Source organism: Excalfactoria chinensis, chromosome 1, assembly GCF_039878825.1.
Source record: "Excalfactoria chinensis isolate bCotChi1 chromosome 1, bCotChi1.hap2, whole genome shotgun sequence".
NCBI lineage: Eukaryota > Metazoa > Chordata > Aves > Galliformes > Phasianidae > Excalfactoria > Excalfactoria chinensis.
This window is the reverse complement of record NC_092825.1, coordinates 101561883-101578888: the sequence shown is the minus strand read 5'-3', so window position 1 is coordinate 101578888 and position 17006 is coordinate 101561883. Positions and strand designations below refer to the sequence as shown.

At 42.3% G+C, this 17006-nt stretch overlaps 1 protein-coding gene across 2 annotated transcripts in view; it reads right to left on the bottom strand.

Annotated features, from left to right (window-relative positions):
* The window catches only part of DYRK1A (dual specificity tyrosine phosphorylation regulated kinase 1A), an 82158-nt gene extending 66088 nt beyond the window's left edge, over positions 1-16070 (bottom strand). Inside the window, exon 1 of one of the 2 annotated variants that reach the window (XM_072349965.1) lies at positions 15360-16070. The gene's annotated coding sequence lies outside the window, so the exon portion shown is untranslated. Of the gene's footprint in view, positions 1-14971; positions 15301-15359 lie in introns of those variants that run through there. The other variant, XM_072349976.1, reaches the window with a different exon arrangement.
* Between the last annotated feature and the right edge of the window lie 936 nt (positions 16071-17006).

Here is a 17006-nt window from a genome sequence, read left to right as displayed (position 1 = left end):
AGAACAGGGCTGGGATAAGAGATGGGGTATTCTACTCGCAGAGGGAGCACATCATCATCAAAGGTGTTCGTGTGACACAAAACAGAACTGTGATCCTTGCCTAAAAAGCCCATCACCTAAACAAATCAAGTTTATGCATAGAAAAGCAAAAATGGAGAGCTCGCAAACTTCACCTGCCTATAATTACATTCACCGCATATATGATGAATACAGTACAGGAGAAGTAAAGAACAGGCTAGGTAAAGCATTTTAGGTAGTACTTGCCAAATTGCTACACAGCAGCTTGAAAACCATAGTTAGCACCTGGTTTGATATCAACAGTTAGAGACCCTACCTCTACTTCAAGAACACAAGTGATATGTTTACCGTCTTTTCTATATATAGCTTGTGTCTGTCATAATAGTCAACATAAATAAACTTGAAGAAATAAATTTAATCAGGCATGCCAACCACAAACTTCTCTGATAGCAAAGTGAGAAAAAAAGAAGAAAGACTTCATCACAGCATCCATACTACTCAGCTTTTGGTGTTCCAGCCTAAATACCTACAGGGACATCCACAATATGCCTTAAGTTCCAACTCAGGCTCAATTTAACCAGTGCCACAGCAAAGAAGATATTTGAACTCTAAAGCAAAATTGCTTCTATTTCAGATTACTGCAACATTAGGGAATGTTCCATTAATAGGGAACATTATTCCCGCCAAACTAGAGATACCAAGTTAGAGGAGCTAAATAGAAACCCTGTTTCCAGAACTGAAGATACTTTAAACTTAAGCACCACAGCATGTTCCTTACAAACTGTACCTCACACAGACACTCAAATAACATTTCGAAAAATATCAGAGTACTTGTAATTTTGCCATATAAACTAACAAACACCAAAACATATAATTTATTAAAGACCTTCAGAAAATTCATTTTACTATAAAACTTACTTAGTATAAAAGCTCTTAGCAAATAATTAACAGGTAAGTTGCAAACACTCTTACAAGCTACTCACAATCCCTACATTTTAGTTACACGTCATTCAGCACTCCTAACTTGGTGGTTGTATCTTTTCACAACAGAATATTATCCAGGAGCCATTTCCCATAAAAGGCACAAGCGCTGCTTGAATCCCAGAATTTTTCTTTTTTGCTCTTCCTTTAAGGTAGATAAGCACACTAGACACTGGATTGGATAGTCATGTTTCCTTTTCTTGCCCTGTCCCATTATTCTTTGATTCTTTCTTGTACAACAGCACTGATTGAAATGGATCCCATGGACAGTCACCAAGAACATGTGAAATGTCAGGTACCTGTAGGTTCTCATGCAAAGCGAGAAATGAGTTTGTATTCTTGTTGAATGGAGAACATGCTAAAGTGAGGTCCGTTTATAGATCATGCATGTCCTCTTACAACTGAGGTCTCAATGATGAAACTCCCAACACTCTCTGCATGCTCTCTGTTCAAACAGCCTCCGTTTTAAACAGTTCTCACAGATTTCTATAATAGCTTAGATGCCTAACTCCAGAACGAAGTTATGAGACGGAACTAATTCTGTCACAGGCATCTTAAAGAAGAACACCATTTACTCTTAAATCAGAAGAGATATCTTCCAGTGATAGCTTGGATGGTTTCCTAAAGAGTGTATGAGCTATTAATGCTCTATCCCTGGAAACACAGCATTGGGTGCTTAGAGAACAATTTTGGATCTACAGGTGAAATTATGCCTTTCGGCTGAGATGATCCAACAGGCTGCCAGCAGCAGGGAAGGCAGCTCCACTCCCTGTTTCTCAGGTGCACAGTTGTATGCCCTATTCCTTGTGAAAGCTTCACTGTTTATTCACACTATTGTACAACAAGATAACACAACAATCCAACCAAAAACCCTTCACATCTTTATCAGGTTCATTTCCCGTTTCAGTTCAGCAAAAAGCAAGAAAAACTTAAAGCTACAACAAAAGATGGAATAGGCCTTCCTGCTGCAAAAACACGTTAGTTCAGTTCATGCCCCATTACCTAACTTCACACAAGTGCATGGCTTCACATGCTGATGAAACTCAAAAGAAAGGCTCACGTCACAGGCAAGACTCATCTTCCTGGCGCTCTTCCACTTCATGACGAAACAGTTCAGGTAGCTAAACTAGTAGTAAAGTTCTTACCTTTGTATATATCATTAGGCTTTTGCTCTTAGCTTCTTAAACTAGCCCAGCATGAAAAAGTAAAGCAAAGGTGCCAACAAAGAGCAATTGCAAGTAACGTAAGAAAAGGGGAAAACGCAGACACAGTTCCTTTCAATCTACTTTAGGCTGCTGTCAAATCAGTTCCATCATATAACCCATTCTAACTTCTGATTGCTGGTTCCCCTTAACACCCAGGCACTTTGTTGCCACAAAGACAGCCCCACGTACATCAGAGGATGTAGATGAATTATTCCCCCCCCTCTCCTAAGTCAGCTTTGAAAGTAGGAAGTTACCTCATGAGCGTAATACTTGAGTTACAGTAATCTACCACACCTAAAACATCACAAGGCGCTACAAAACTATGGTAAAACGAAGGCTAAGTCAACAAAAAAAAAATGCACAAATGGATTTTCCCTTCTTTGTTCCTTCAGTGTAATGAATAAATAAACATGAATAAATAAATGATTCCAAATTTACCTCACATCATTCACTCCATAACTACGGCCCCATTTATTAGAACACAGACCACTGCCAGCTCCAAAATATAAGAAGCTACTAATCATACTAACAATTATTTTCAACTTAACATAACTCAGTATGGTTAAATTCCATCTGCAGTTCTTTTACCATGGCCTTATTCCCCAGTTAAGGAATCACTGACCTAGAAAACTCTCATTGAGGAAGGAGATGAATTAACAAACTTCAGTAAATTGTCACATAATCTATTGGTGAGGTCAAAATACTTATTTTTCAGAATTAAAACTCTGAGGTCTCGTTTTAGTATTTTGCTGCAGCCTCCATCCCTTCCATTAAACATAGTTTAGATATATCCAAAGGATACGCTCTACCACATAGGTTACAAGCAGCAAATGCTTGGTGAGTTTTAACTGATACGATAAACCATTAAGAAGAATTCGAATACCCCATTCAAGTGGTATATGCGTATGTATGTGAATGCATGCCCACGTTAAAAGAAAAGCCAGTGCAGAGAACAGGTACACATCAGCTAACAAAAACTTCACTGGGCTACATTCATTATAGACATTTCATCTAATACTCATGGTAGGTCTACATCCCTATAAAATATGACTGCAGGTAGCTCATTGGAGACTCCAGAAAGCTTGGTGGGCCAGATAAAAATCATTTCTGCTATTAAATAAATAGATAAATAAGTAAATAAATAAAATCAACCACCATTAAGCTCAGAACATTTAATCATAATCTAATTAAACTTCTTCGAATTTCAGTCACTAACTCCTCACCAAGCCCTCACCTTTCAGTCAAGCTAAGGAATGCCCCGCAAATAGACCAAAGGTCAAGAAACTGTGATACCCTTTCATCAAACTTAAAGAACTGCCAACTAGCATTAGAACAGTATCATTTCCTGCCTACTGATAACAAAAACAAGGACATTCTAGTGTGGAGAATGTTTTACGAATCTAGCAAAAGGTGCAGTGACCTCATCATAAGATAGCAACTTCTCTCCCTTCCTCTCTTCCCCCTTCCCATTCTCTCACTCTTCCTCTTCCCCTCTCTCAACTCACAACAAACATGAGAGCCTGCTTTTGCTCAGATGACAGCAAAAGAAGGCTAAGGCAAGGAAGAAGCATATGGGAGGGCCATGGGGGACATTCTCCCCACATTCCTCCCTTTCCCAATCTAAAACCAATTGATCCAGAAGAAAACCAACTTCAATCAGGCCTACTAACCTGGTTTCACAAACAAGTACACACGTTATTTGAATAAATATGTAAAATTTTAGTATAATAAAGGTTTAAAGAATTCAGAAACTTGTAATTTTTAATGTTTTTTGATAGCAGCCATATGAAAAAAGTGCAAAAAAAAAAAAAAAATCTCCCATTAATATAAAAGCCCAGAAAACCTCTCATAGAAGCCCTCCAGATGAAACTTATTGAATTATGCTTTTTGAAGTCTAAATGTCAAATAGAAGTTGTTGAAACTTTGGGTTTATCTATGGCAATATTTGGGAACTCCAGCAGTTCTAGCACCCTAATACAAAGCAGGAATTGATAAAGCTAATGCTCTCCACAACACTAACATTGATAAAATGATCCATTTATATAACTCCAAAAGAAATACTGAGATTTCACCTCTTTCTGATCACTTAGTAGTATCTCCACAAATGTCAGAAGTTGCAAACATTTTGTCCAGAGGAGTCTGGTTTGCTGAAGCACAAAGACAGACAAAGTAGGAAGCTCTGAAATGCACAATAATAAACCCAAAGGAATTCCAGAAAAATGAGAAACTAGGTTTTATGAGAAGTGCAATGGATTGTTGAAGAAGGAAGGGGGATGTCAGTCACTCAACACTGCGGTATCTAAATCATTATTTGACTGAGGAACCTCAACTAATCCTAGGAACTGAGCAACGCTTATAAACTGAGCAATGTTTATCTTATGCAAGAAGTCTCGTGCCATGAAAAAAACATGCATAAAACAAGCACAGGGAACTCAGTTTACTTAAAAGTAGACTGGAACAAAACCAAGAACAGAACAGAAAATGGATGGGGTTTAAAAAAATAAATAAATAAATAAATAAATCAAAGACAAATCACTGAAGAGGCATAACAGTTATGACTAATACTTTTATTTATGAACCAAGTAGGAACCAAACTAAGTTTCCAAAGGCAACTACTGTAATCCAGAAAAGAGTTTGCTTATTAGCACGTACATCCTGATAGTAGGCTGCTTTCTACCCTGACTTAGAGCAGTTGCCCTAACAAAACAAACATTTGCAAGCTCAGGGAGTTTTAGTGCTTCCTCGTGTAAGAATGCAAAAGTTAAGCTGTTGTACACCAGAGTTAGTGGGCAGAAAGCATGCCTTGCATACAGCAGACTTCAGGTCCAGTCTACTTAAAAAAAGCAAGGGAAATGGGAAGAAAACTTTTTTCCCACGTTACAAAGAACTGCATTATCTGATCTTCCACATTTCTACCTGAATTAACTTTGGATTATTAAGATGCAGATGAAATCACAGCTCAGATATTAAAGAATCAATACTGTTACCTATTTTCTCAACTAACAGGTGAACGGTTAGCAACAAAATTTCAACAACTCAAACAAGAATATTAAAAATCTGAATATACAGAGTGAAACAACAGCATAATCCCAGCAGCACAGGTCATATATTTAAGAGGACAAGCAAGCATGGAATTTCCAAAGGAACTGTTTGTTTGATACATAGTCAGAACCTTTTGTAACATCAGGAGAAGCATTTTTTCATGTCTCCAATGTACAGTGGAACCAAAAAATCTAAGCTTCTGTACTCCCTGATTTCCTTTTGACAACAATAAGTTCAGTTCATACTCTATACAGAGAGCTGAAAATACAAATTTAATTAGAACGTTAACTTCAGAGACTTCAGTTCATCTTTCAGCTTGTCCAAGTAGGAACAACCCATATCTTGGGTGGACATACCTATTATATTGCAGTATAGAATTCAAGTAAAAAAATTGGAAGGACACATGATTGAGAAGAAATCAATACGCTGCACTGCTTTGTGATAATATTTGGGGGAAAGAAAGGCAAATAAAACTTAAAACTTTTAAAGAAAAGCTCCTGAGAAACCAAAAGTTGAAGTGTTGCTTCCTTTCCAAAGTGATGCTCTCATGACAGGCAAGTGAAAACAAAAGAGAAAGCAAGAAGGATGAGAGAACACCAAGTGAGGAAGAAAGAGAAAAAGAGGACCTTAAGAGTAAAGCACTAAAAAAGGATGCAAGATGATAAGGGCATAAGCACAAGTCAGAAAAGAAAAAGGACTACGTGAGGGAGAAAGAATCTGAGTCAGAGTAGAAGCAAAAGAAACTGCAAGAAAACAGCTGAAATAACAAAGTAGTCATGAGGGTTACAGCAAGAACTTGTTATCAAGAAAGGCTGTTAGTTTTCATGCAGACTAGAGCATACGCAAGCAGGACAGCATCAGAGTGGGAATAAGCACATCAGTTTCAGATAGAAAGAGAAAGTTGGAGAGGAAGAGTGTAAGAGAAGCGGGGCGGGGAGGGCGTATAGTGTGTATGTGCGTGTCTGTCTGTCAGACATAGCAGCGATTTACTACAGGAGGGGTGGCAAAAACTCCTCAGAATGATGTTCTCCATTAAGTAACCAAGCTATCAAAGCCAGCTAACCAACCCCTGCCACTCTTAGGCACCCTGCTCCTGTCCACCCACACAACCCGTTCCATTATCTTGTCAAATGTCTCAGCAGCAGCACAGTATACTAGGCCTAGGAACCAATCTGACTGAAAAGTAACCTGATTCTCCACCCCCACACACACCCAAATGTTATATATATAAAATTATGTATTTCAGCCAACTCTGTTTCCAAGTCTGATTCACTGGTTGGTCTTATAAACAGCTGTGCCAACACAAAGCAGGTGGGAACAAGCCGCCAGAATCTGAAGAGAGGGGGAACTGCTTAAGCTGCAGTTGCCTTCAGAGAACTGCTTGTTGCACACTTTGCCTTAGAAACTACTCTCAATAATCTAACCCAAAGTGCTTCAATGGCAGTACTTATTACAGCAGGATCAGTTTGCTAACACTTATGACATGAAAACAACGCATCATACATCATCAGATTTAAGTACTGTTCACGTCCCACATCCCTTCTAAATTAAACATTAGAACAAAAAGATGTGCTTTTCATAGTTACGCTTATTTATCTGTTCTTTCAGATTTGGTATTGGTACTCTTGAGGGAGAGCAAGGTAGGAGAGGAAGGTAGGGAGATAATCAATACTGTCTGTGTTTTCTTCTGAATGTAATGTTCTTCATGGTGCTGCCCTTCAGCATTCTCTAACACTAAAATAACACACCAGTGTACTGTCTTGTTCCACGTCAGGAGACTCAACTGATCCAGATGAGAAAGACATAATTAAGTATTCCTGAACTTTGCCCAAATTCACAGTATAGTACCAAAAGACCAATAGCTTCAATCTTTATTAGCTTCTGTCATTTGATTCCTCCTCTCTGCCACCACTACCAAGCAATGCTCCAAGATGTTGAGACAAGTCTGTTCAGCTGGAACTGGAATAGGTTATTACTGTGGAAGAGTCATGACTAAGACACAAAGCCAACTCTGCCTCCCAAAAGCCAACCAAACCAGAGCACGCAGAAGCATGGTTTACACAACTATTACACACCTGCACAAGTAACCCACCATTCTCCAGACTGCTCACTCTCAATCAGCTGACCCACAAAACCATGAACTCAGTCCTTTCAGATGCAGTAGTAACCTGTTAGGTCAAGTAACAGAGATGGCATATTACCTGCTAATGAAACAGTTCCATTTATAAAAACTGTGCAAATACCACATATGACTCCTTCTCCTATGTGAGCTTCTGTAAGTTTCATAAAATCAAAGACTAAGAACTTAAGAAACATTTGAATTAAGATGGGCACAACATACAGCTGTCTGATTTGGCAATACAGTCTACTTCCATAGTCAAATTCTGTTTTGTTCATTGAGCAGACAGACATGAGGAGAGTGGCACACAGAAAACAAGGTTACACAGTACATGCCAGCTATACAATAAGTGATACTATTACTGAAACACTTCACCGGTTCTTCCAGAAACTGAAGGATGTGTACCAAATAGGGCAAGAGACTGAAAGTAAAATCAGATTCATTATTTTTCTTAACCCACACAACCTTCTTCAAGTAAAAAAAAGCAAAAAAGAAAACCATGAGCTCCAACTCTAATGCTCTCAAATTTCCCAATAGATCCTAAGCTCCAGGGGCAGACCACTATCTGGAAATGCTGAGTCACTCTCCTGCCTTAAGAGACTGCTTCTGTAAGTTACAAAGCACTCAGAATATAAATTCAAGACAAATGCAACTGTAACTGCTTAGCATCCTGCTGTTAAGACATAAAATGTCTAAACTCCTAACCTCAGCTCCACCCTTTGCATCACAGTATAACTTTGGGCAAGACACTTCACCTTCATCTCGTTTTCATCTCCCTTGCTAAAAAATACCTGTGACTAAACTGCTTATCTCCTGTTAGCAAGACAAAAAGCGCTTTCTGTATACGCAAGGCATACAGCAACAACAACAAAAGTTGAAGGTTTTCCTTGCATCAGTCTTGGTATTAATTTTCCTGCATATTAGATCCTAATCACTTAAGAAACATCTCTTCCATGTGACACTAAGAAAAGGTTGAATGAAACAAGAATGAATCAAGACACGCAAAGCAAGAAGTAGTCCTTCCATTTCTGTCACTGAGTTTTTGACTCACTTTGGGAATCTTTATGGAAACAGTTGAGTCAAAGACAGCTCCACAGATGCTCACACGATTAAAACATAAGGAGAAATACCATGATTACAACACATGGGATACAATGTGTGCCTGTTTCCTCAAATGCACAAAGAACCTGGCACTGCCACAGTGGCTGCTTATAGGTTCTGTAATGACTAAACCATAGCTTAGAAATTATACTTTGAGCCCACTGTATGCTTGCTAAAAATGCAACCTGAGCTTGTCTCACCTCATACCACAGATCTCAAGTTGTTTTGTCTCATGCAAACAAAATTTTCCTCTAACATACAAAGATTAAAGCTAAGATCAAAGAAGTAGCCATAGTCCAGAGAAAGAGAATGAAAGCAAAGCATGTAAAAAACTGCATAAAGGAAAATGTTAAGGACAAACTTTTCATATACATTTAAACTCTCCACTCATATTCAAACTCTTGTTTGAATTACATTATTCTCACATCTCAATGAAGTCTGGTAGAAACTACAGTACCCAAAATCTCAAGAAAAGAGCGAAGACGATAGTATGGTGAAACATTTCAGGTATCCAGGGCTAAGAGGGGACTTTTGAAGGAAAAAAAGAACAAGTGGTGATAAAAGTACATAAAGTGATAACTGACACAAGGAAGGTCATTTAAGTCCACCCTTTCAGAAGAGATTTATCTCCTTAGATGTATTTTAAACAAGCACCAAGAAAGTCAGATCTTTTTATTTCCATCTGCTACTTAAATAAAAGCCGCACGCCCTAAAAATTCTTAGTTTATAGGAAAACAAATCACAGACGTCTTACTGATCTTTTCTAATGCTGCTAAGTGCAAAGCACCACAGGTATAGTGACAGTTTCAAAAGACCTGTTAAAACCATGACTATGTCACATACCTACATCCCCTTCCCTCACATGCAGAACACTTGAGATAAATGTTCTTACATACGACTATGTACATTTCACCTTGATATTTCACTTCTATGTAAGCAGCAGCAAAACTGAAACAAACATACTTTAAAAATACTTCAGTTGACTTAGAAGAACATTTTTTTTTTTATAAATTTTGCAAAATAGATGATGATTTCCAAACACAGTACTTGAAACTTGTGAACTAAAGGTTGCCCTTTTTGTGAGCTTGACTGAATGATGTAACACCATAGAGATACACACATGAAGGTTCTGATGGGCAAAAAGACTGAAAGTGGACTCACATGGAGTGATATGGAGCCCACAAATCACAGCTGTGTTAAATACACAAGGGAAAATGCCATTTAACAAACTCTACAAAGCCAGGAAAGAAACCCTCTAGTAAGGGCATCAGTCTTCATTCATGATTCCCACTCACATCTCCAGGTTATAAAACTTCACACCATCATTAAACTTTTGTACAATCAACCTACAATCACTCACAGCTTTCTGTATTTGCATGAAGAAACAGTGACCAAACCACAACCGCGCGCATTTGCACAACACTTGTCATCAGAATGCTATACAGAAGAACATCATGAATGAACAGGTATGCCCCTTAAAAGTCATGGAATCAAATGAAGAAAGAAGTCATATTAACTTCATATACAAAACAAAATGGAAATCTGATCCCAGCAAAGGTCTCTTAGTGGTACAACAGTGCAAAACCAAACAGTTTTAACTACATCCTTATGCTATACCATTCAACCATAGTTTTTAACACTGTATCACATGTACTTTTTCCAGCCAGCCTTCAATGTAAATGCATCATTTATGATGCTGTCTCTAGTAGACACAGCTCACAGAAGATGTTACTCACTTAGAAACTAGGCTTGTAACACACTGTGTATATTAAAAATAATAAGCTATCAGGGAAAGTTTGAGGAGATGTAAGGGTCATTCAATACGAAGCTGCGCTAACTGCATTGTGAAGTGCCCTCTCCCCAGAACTGCACCTACCAGCACCTTTGATTTCAGAGGAAAGAAGAATGTGTGATAAGTTTGCAGCCTTAGCATACACAGAACTTGACTTGAGCAAAAACCTGACTTGAGTGGGAAGACACAGACAGATAGACAAACATGTTGATGTTCAACATTTGTGGTAGTGCTCATTTTCCTGCATAAGGCCTGCCATAAAAATCCCAGCTTTTGAAGGCACCCTGTGACACTGACGGGAAAGTTACCCCAAATACAAGAAACACAGGACTTACAAACAACATACACTCAACTGTGTTATCCCAGAAGCATAGCCTACTATTCGTAGGATGTATTCTCTACAGAAAGGCAATCTCCCAAGATCTTCCAGCAACAATCTCTTCTTGCAACATTAGCAAAGACATCAATACATTTTAAACACTAACTTGCAATTTTTGGCAAACCATTAAATTAATGCCTCCCTATCCACAAATTAGAAAGAATAACAGAAAGAAATCAGAACCAGACATGATCCAAGAGAGTTACTAAGAGCTTTCCAGATCAATTGGATTTTGAAAGAGAGTGCATTAAAAACTTATTTGCCTGCAATCAAACACACGCCCTACATGTACCGCATTTATAAATCTTGTAAAATCATATTTTAAAACAAGAATACATATGGTTATATATTTATAAGGCAATATTATTTCTTCTGTTAAGGAAGTGGATGCACTCTGATCGGCTCCTCAGCACTGTTCCACTGGCAAAGAGAATCAAAAGCAATCAGTAATTTACATAGCTCACTGTAACACAAACGAAGATTTGAGCACGCAGAGATGGACAGGGTCCCAAAACGCCAACCTGTGTTTGAAGCCAGAAAGCCAAACACTGACGAGCAATAAGTTCTCAGGTCACCAGGATTTAAAAGTTTCTTTTAAAAGTTTTACAGACACGTTGGACTTAATCACTAAAATATATTGATTTTTGCTAATGTCAGCTGACATTGTACTGGTTGGATTTTTTGAGTTACTTATCAAAAATTCACCCTGAATGTTTTCAACTATGTTTTGAAAGAATAACTCTGCCATCAGAAACCAATTTGTACATTTCCATTACTCTTATTTCACTATCCAAACAGTTATTAAAGCGACACGGGAAACTTTTCAACGCATAGACATATTAATACATTATTAACCTTTCCTTCAACTGACTCAAAACTCAGTTTACCTTTATTTGCCACCGGGGAAAAAGAAAAATAAATAAATAAATAACTAGAAAGCTTTCAAACTTTACGTAAGGCAAATTGAAAGCTTAGTTTCTCACAGCTGGAACAAAACACTGACACTTAACAAAGTTGATTTCACTTTCAGTTACACAGTTTCACTTTCAGGTACTAAGTGCTACAGATCCTAGAAACAGTGCAAGGAGTACGTTAACCACTAAGTGCCAGCTTATGCTACTTTAATTACAAAAACACTTTCACTGCTTTTGAATTTAAGAAATGCTATACACACAGACGAAATTAAACTGATTATGTCCGTCACACAAGTCAACTGAAGTAGCTACCTAGGCTTCATAAGCTCCATAGTATTTATACCACATGGACTTAGGAAAGCTGACTGGGAAATACCTCCTGCATCTGCCAAGCCCTCCAGTCAAAAGGAAAGGAGCTAAAACCCAAATACAGCTGAAGCAGGTATATGCTGAAGACGCACCCTAATGTAAAAAATACATCTGTACCAGCAAAAGCAATTGAGCTATTTTTTCATACATGTTTATCAAACTGAATCAAAAGTGAACATTTATATCTTGCAAAACTGTTAGACAAACTGGTGATTGGGTCAGTGCAATTCTATGGGCATACTGAGTCACCTCAAAGAGATTACTAATCACATATCAAATACATCTTTCTGGAAGGAACAATTGTTTCTAAAGATGCTCTTCTCCCCCCTCCCCCCCCCCCCCCCACACACACACACACCACTGTGCTTTTAAAATATGAATAGACCATAACTCCCAGAACTTTCCTCTTGAAGAATCCACCAAAGTGAGGAAGCAAAATGAGAGCATTCCTCTTTCCAAAGTATTCTTGACTTTCTTCACCAGTCTTGAGTTTACAAGGAAAGACACGTTGGATAGTCTCAGATCAAAAAAAAAGAAGTCCACTAATCAGTCAAGTCTATTTAGTAGAACTGTTACTACATGTTGGGGGGGGGGGGGGGGGGAAGTTTCCTAAACTCGTGCTGGAAAAGGAAAAGATATGAAATTGTAAAGCAAGTTAACAAATAATCTATTGTATTCAGTTATAAAGACAACAGCAGCAATTCTCTGTAAATAATCCTATTCTACAACAAGGTCTATTTACAAAAGGATTTCAGTAGTGATACAAGGTTTCCACGCTTCCATAAAACAAAGGTATCGGGAAAACTTTTGACTTCACTTTAGAAAGCAGTTGTCCAAATGGCATTAAAAATGACTGCGGATAGACTAACCAAGAACATCAGGTGTAACAACTTTAACCCAGCCTACAGGACTACAGGTTAAAAAGCACCTGATATAAAGCCACTTCAAGAGGAACACTGAATAGAGAACCTAATTATAGCAACAGAACTTGCTCCTTTGCTAAGAGTCACCACCCATTTCAGTTCAGATAAGACTACAGAATGCCATCACAGCAAATAAGGATTAGTTCTTCGTGAGTTTTATTAACTGGTCTTCTTGCACACAACCACACAAGCAGGTGTTTCATACACATTAGCATAACCTATCCAGGACTTTCACACTTGGTAAAGCACTGACTAACTTATCTGAACTAAAATGACAAAAACTCACAGTAAATTCATTAAGGCAAAGCCTAACAATATAGTTAACCCCGACCGATCTCTTTCCAAGGCCCTACTGGAATCAAGATGTGACATACATGCTAGCAACTACGTCCTAGTTAAACACAATGTTAAAACCAAAGTTTTTACTTGATGCCAGTCGTGTTTTTCTCCATTGCATAAACCATCTACCAGCGTGTAGGAAGTTATTTATGGCCATCATATGCTAACTCCTAGTCCGTTCAAAGCCCACATGCTTTAAAAATTGATAAATTCCTGATTACTACATCCTTATTTTACACAAGGAAGATTATCCACTATCCATAAATTGACACTGAAATGGAGAACACTTGGCTGCTATTAGGTAAAATTATCCTTCTTGCTGCTTCCCCATAACTGTCCAACACTGGGGGAAGGGATTCCAATGACAGATTCCAAATAGACCTGAATATTGATACAGGAACTGGAATACTCCAACAAACTTTCTTACCTACTGGCCTGTAAACAATATTAAACAACCCCAATGTGTGCAAACACAACAATTTAAGAGAATGGACAGCATCCTTTTTGCGATTTAAGAAGACTGCACTATTGGACAGCTCAGTCAAAAACATTCAGGAAATACGACTGAAACTCCGTAAGCTTCATAAACTTTTATTCAATTTTTAATTCGTAGAACAAATGTAAATCCAACGTATGCACTCTACTTCGGACCACGAATGAAAAGGCTTTGGTTCTAAATATTTTGTATAAGCAAAAAACATTAAGCGCAGCCTACAAAAGTAGTCTACGTATATACACACACAGAGAGTTCACAAGATACAGGTAGATAATAGTTATAAATACTAGCTCGTATTCAGAGTTATCTTCAGTGTTAGCATTCTAATTCTATAAAGTATAATTAATTTTCCAAAAATATCCAACCTACAGATGCTGGGGGGAGTACAGATAAGGAGAAACAAGTTCTACCAAAACTTCTTCAGGCTACGTTATTCCAGTGTGGTAAGTTACACGCTGCTCAGTTACTCACAGATAATAAAGTACCGCTACAAACAAAACATTAGTTTATTCATCCTCAGACATTACTGATAAATTCTTCAGCTCTACCAATATAATGAGAAAACAAGCTGTTAACTTATCCAGATCCCCTACAAGGCTGAAAGCCATGTAAAAGCTACTGTGTGCACCTACTGGCAAAAGTTACCTGCACGCTCCCATTGGGACTACAACAGTAGGTTGTCCAAGACATTCCTGTTGATTTATTTCATAGTCAGATATTCTGCCTTTGTTAATTTTAATTTTAAAGAACAATGAATGATTATTTCCACCGATGACTGTGGAGTAACAGGAGAACTAAGTAACAGCAGCAATCTAGACACATGATCAAAGGACCCCTACATGGCCTTTGGGCAGACTAAACTCTAAACTTCAAAGCCGATCGAAACTCAAAAATGCACCAATTTCGAAATTCCAAATTACAGCAGTTCTAATTGTGTTTTCCGATTTGGTGGCAACGGGAGGGAACGCCACTCCGGAGAAAAAGAAAACCCTATACATCAGAGGAGGTCTCTGGCACCTCCAGCAGCACAAAGCTCCATTCCTACTGGGCTGCAGCCAGCTACTGACACCCCGCAGGTCCCCGCGCGCTGCTCAGCCGCCGCTCCCCGCGCTCCCCAGCGCAGCCCGATGACAGCGGCCTCCCTCAGGTACTCCTGCCCCGGCCTCAACTCTCCCCGACCCCTGCAGAAGGTGCGGGCAGAGCCACAACAGGTGCCCGCCGCGCTGACGGCCCCGTTCCTGCCGCCCTCCTCTCCCCGCTCCCAGGCCGGGCCGAGACCCCGCTCCCGCCCACCGCAGGGCGTTGCGCATCAGAGCGAGAAGAACCGGGCGAACTCTCTTCCTTCGTCCCCGCTCCCGTGGCCCGGCTCGCTCGCAGCCCGGTAGCCTCTTCCAGACAGCGACAAGAAAAGGGCCGCAGAGGCCGCAGCCGCTGCCCCGGCCTGTCCCATTAGGGGGCGGCGGAGGAGAGGGCGGGGAAGAAGGACAGCCCCGAAGCCCGCAGCGGCTCCGCGCCCCGCCAGCGCCGGGCAGCGGCCCGCCGGGCCCCGCGCTCTCCCCGCCGCCTCTCTCTAAGATGGCAGCGGCGCTGCCCCCTGCGCTGCGCCCCCTTCGACCGCGCCGGGCCGGGAGGTGGCACCCGCCGGTCCCGCTGCGCAGCGCCCCGCCGCCGGCTTACTCACCGTACGAGCCCCGCGCTCCGGCCCGGCTCCTCCCGGCAGCGGCCTCTCCTTCTCCTTTCCTCTCCTGCTGGTGCGGCGGGCAGAGCGAGGAGCGAGCGCTTCTTCTTCTTCCCCCGGCCTCGGCCCGGGGCCCCGGCGCGGCGGCGCCTCCCTCTTGCGCGCTCCGCAGTCCGTCCGGCCGCCCCGCCGCGCTCGGGCCCGCACGGCCGGCGGCGGTGCCGGTGCCGATCGCAGGGTCTGCCCGCTGCGCGCCTTCTTCTCCGGGCGGCGGGGAGAATAGGGGGGGGGAGCCCGGCCCGGCCCGGCGGGCGGATCCGCGGCGCTTCCTGGCCGGGCTGGATTTTCTATCGCTCACAAAATGGCGCGCGTTCCAAACCTGCGCAGCGCCCGGCGGCGGCAACGGCGGGGCCCGGCCTCGCCTCGGCTCGGTGAGGTGCGGCGGTCGACGGCGGCCTGAGCCCCGGCCTGGCAGCGCGGGGACAGCGGCGGGCGGGCGGCGAGAGCGGGCGGGGGGAGGGGGAAGAGGAGGAGGTGGTGGAGAAGGAGGGGGTGGGGGGAAAGCGCAGCGCTGTACCGAGCCCCCGGGAACTCCTCGCTCCCTCCCTCCCTCCCTCCCCCGCCTGCCAGCCTCTACCTCCTCCCACCCCACCCGCTCCTCCTCCTCCCTCCCGGAGCGGCTCTGCGCCGGCACCGCTCCCTCACAGCGCACCGCAGCGCGGGGTGAATTTCCGGCAGACCCTCAGGGACGAATTATTGCCCTTTTTGGATATATACGTATACGTGTATATAGAAAATTGAAGGTGTTCTTCTGTTTTTTCGTCTTTCGGAGGGGAAGCGGGGAAGGGGAAAATAAAAATAAGAAAATAAATTAAAAGAAAACCGCCACCACGGTTCGGGCGGGAAAGGGTTCGGGTTTTTTTGGTTGTTTGGGGTTTTTTGGTTGTTTTTTTTTTTGGGGGGGGGGGGGGAGGAGGTGGAAGGGGTAGGTTTTAAAAAAAAAAAAAAAGGCGAACCGACAAAATGGCGGCGGGGCGAGCTCGTCGCTGTGGCAACTGTCCGTCAGGGCGCCCTGCTGCCCCACCCCGCCCGGGCGAGCGGGAGGGAGACGGCGCTGACGTGGGGAAGGAAAGAGCGAGCGACGGGTAAAGGGCGGGGCTGCCGTCGCCCGGCAACCGCTGCTTCCCCGCCTTCCCTCGGTGACGCTGTGACGCTGGCCGTGTGGGCCGCGCCGCTGCCGGCTGGGATGGCCTCGTCTTGCCGGGCCCCGGGGCGTGAGGAAGGGAGGGAGAGGCGGGGACGCTGCCCGCCACAACTGTGGCGCCTCCCCGGCCTGCAGGGGGCGCCGGCAGCGCGAAGGGGGCGCGGGTTGTGTCGCCCCCCGGCGGGTGTCTCGGGGCTCGGGCGGGCTGAGCTCCTTCCCGCTTTAAAAATGACCCGTTCCGCTCATTTATAAGGCGTTGAGGAGCTGGCGCTGTGGTGAGCTCTGTGAAGGGAGCCACGGGTTCCTGTGGGGAGGCTGCTTCCCCAAGAGTTGGTGTGTACGGCTGCCCTAAATGTGCACTGGAGTCTGGTTTGTTGGTTTTTCATTTGTTTCTGGAATGCCCGCAAAGATCAGAAAGCAGAGGATGGCCTTTATCTTACTTTTTA